The 3294-nt window shown below is 44.4% G+C and overlaps 1 pseudogene; it reads left to right on the top strand.

The window, feature by feature from the left end:
* The first annotated feature begins 428 nt into the window (after window positions 1–428).
* On the top strand, window positions 429–546 carry LOC124559510 (annotated as a pseudogene).
* The last annotated feature ends 2748 nt before the right edge of the window (window positions 547–3294 follow it).

The following is a 3294-nucleotide window of genomic DNA, read 5'->3' as shown; positions in this document are numbered from 1 at the left end:
CGCCTTACACAGGGGTCTCCCACTATTTTGGCCATTAGTGTAGATTACTAACTAATTAACTTTTCCCGAACCGGCCATGAAGGCACAACGGTACCGACCGGCCGCCGTGTCATCCTTAGCCCACTGGCGTCACTGGATGCGGATATGGTGGAGCATGACGTCAGCACACCACTCTCCCGGCCGTATGTCAGTTTCCGAGACCGATGAAGTATAGATGAGTAAAGCAATTTACAGAGACTAGATCACTGTATCTGTGTTACAGAAAGAAAGATCCAGAAAATTATTTCAACTGAGAATAAACTAGATAATGTATGAATATCTTGCTATTTTTGTGTGGAAGTGAAGTTTATCTGCAGGTTGGCAAGCAAGTTCTTTAATCAATCTTTGTTTTATCAAACAACAATTTAGAATGCCTGACTGTATACGAAGCCAACGGTCTCGCCGCAGTGGTAACACCGGTTCCCGTCAGATCACCGAAGTTAAGCACTGTCGGGCTGGGCTAGCACTTGGATGGGTGACCATTTTGTCTGCTGAGCGCTGTTGGCAAGAGGGGTGCACTCAGCCATTGTGATGCAAACTGAGGAGCTACTTGACTGAGAAGCAGCGGCTCCGGTCTCGGAAACTGACATACGGCCGGGAGAGCGGCGTGCTGACCACGTGTCCCTCCGTATCCGCATACAGTGACGCCTGTGGGCTGAGGATGACACGGGGGCCGGCCGGTACCGTTGGGCCTTCATAGCCTGTTCGGGAGGAGGTGAGAGTGTATACGAATACAGCGCACACGTAAGCCTTGCGGTCAGTCTCTTTCAGCAATTAACTTCAGATAACAAACAGCATGTCAAAGTAAAACAATTACTCACGCAACAGTAATAAAATAATGTGATCTCGAAAGGGGACAAGAATAATTTACAATAAAAACGTATTCTGAGTAACAGATAAACTTTATACAGGGTGGTCCATTGCGAGTGACCGGGACAAATATCTCACGAAATAAGCATCAAACGAAAAAACTACAAAGAACGAAATTCGTCTAGCTTGAAGGGGGAAACCAGATGGCGCTATGGTTGGCCCTCTAGATGGCGCCGCCAATGGTCAAACAGATATCAACTGCGTTTTTTAAATAGAAACCCCCATTTTTATTATATATTCGTGTAGTACGTAAAGAAATATGAATGTTTTAGTTGGACCACTTTTTTCGCTTTGTGATAGATGGCTCTGTTATAGTAACAAACGTATAAGTACAAGGTATCACGTAACATTCCGCCCGTGCGGACGATATTTGCTTCGTGATACGTTACCCGTGTTAAAATGGACCGTTTACCAATTGCGAAAAAGATCGATATCGTGTTGATGTATGGCTATCGTGGTCAAAATGCCCAACGGGCGTGTGCTATGTATGCTGCTCGCTATCCTGGACGACATCATCCAAGTGTCCGGACCGTTCGCCGGATAGTTACGTTATTTAAGGAAACAGGAGGTGTTCAGCCACATGTGAAACGTCAACCACGACCTGCAACAAATGATGATGCCCAAGTAGGTGTTTTAGCTGCTGTGGCCGCTAATCCGCACGTCAGTAGCAGACAAATTGCGCGAGAATCGGGAATCTCAAAAACTTCGGTGTTGACAATACTACATCAACACCGATTGCACCCGTACCATATTTCTATGCACCAGGAATTGCATGGCGACGACTTTGAACGTCGTGTACAGTTCTGCCACTGGGCACAAGAGAAATTACGGGACGATGACAGATTTTTTGCACGCGTCCTATATAGCGAGGAAGCGTCATTCACCAACAGCGGTAACATAAACCGGCATAATAGGGCAACGGAAAATCCACGATGGCTGCGACAAGTGGAATATCAGCGACGTTGGCGGGCTAATGTATGGTGCGCCATTATGGGAGGAAGGATAATTGGCCCCCATTTTATCGATGGCAATCTAGATGGAGCAAAGTATGCTGATTTCCTACGTAATGATCTACCGATGTTACTACAAGATGTTTCACTACATGACACAATGGCGATGTATTTCCAACATGATGGATGTGCGGCACATAGCTCGTGTTCGGTTGAAGCGGTATTGAATAGAATATCTCATGACAGGTGGATTGGTCGTCGAAGCACCATACCATGGCCCGCACAATCACCGGATGTGACGTCCCCGGATTTCTTTCGGTGGGGAAAGTTGAAGGATATTTGCTATCGTGATCCACCGACAACGCCTGACGACATGTGTCTGCGCATTGTCAAAGCATGTGCGAACATTACGGAAGGCGTACTACTCGCTGTTGAGAGGAACGTCGTTACACGTATTGCCAAATGCATTCAGGTTGACGGACATAATTTTGAGCATTTATTGCATTAATGAAGTATTTACAGGTTTTTACGCTGTAACAGTATGCGTTCTCAGAAATGATAAGTTTACAAAGGTACACGTATCACATTGTAACAACCTAAATAAAATGTTCAAACGTACCTACGTTCTGTATTTTAATTTAAAAAACCTACCCGTTACCAACTGTTGGTCTAAAATTGTGAGCTGTTTGTTTGTGACTATTGCAGGCCATCTATCATAAAGCGAAAAAAGTGGTCCAACTAAAACGTTCATATTTCTTTACGTACTACACGAATATGTAATAAAAAATGGAGGTTCCTATTTAAAAAAAAAACGCAGTTGATATCCGTTTGACCTATGGCAGCGCCATCTAACGGGCCAACCATAACGCCATCTGGTTTCCCCCTTCAAGATAGACAAGTTTCGTTCTCTGTAGTTTTTTCGTTTGACGCTTATTTCGTGAGGTATTTGGCCCTGTATAGATAAAACAACATTCCTTCTGCTAGCAAATGACCTTACAGAAGGGCCGAAAGTTAAAGAGCAACAACGCACTAGATGGATCTACAATCCACTGCTACTAACACACAAACCAAATCCTGAACAGACAAGACACAGGACAACACAGTCTACATTTACATACAACGTAATATAGTATCGGCCAGGAAAATGTCTAGACAGTTAAAAGGTACAGTGACATTGCTATTACAGAACGATATCACAATTCGAACATCAATGGCACACTTAGATAGCACCATAGCTATGCTGTGGAATTACACTTAAGCACAGTTATGGCACAATGAAATTCCTCCCAGCCTTGCCGTGCTTCTTCACAGCAACAAACAATACCTGCGCAACTCAATCGATTATGCCAGACAGCACTACACTTTAGTTTGGTTGGTCAAAATACTGACCATGAGCAATGCCCGCCGACTGTAGTTACGTCACACACTAAAGAAG

Source organism: Schistocerca americana, chromosome 1 (assembly GCF_021461395.2).
Source record: "Schistocerca americana isolate TAMUIC-IGC-003095 chromosome 1, iqSchAmer2.1, whole genome shotgun sequence".
Taxonomy (NCBI): Eukaryota; Metazoa; Arthropoda; class Insecta; order Orthoptera; family Acrididae; genus Schistocerca; species Schistocerca americana.
The sequence above is the reverse complement of the archived record's forward strand: the minus strand, read 5'-3'. Positions and strand labels throughout refer to the sequence as shown.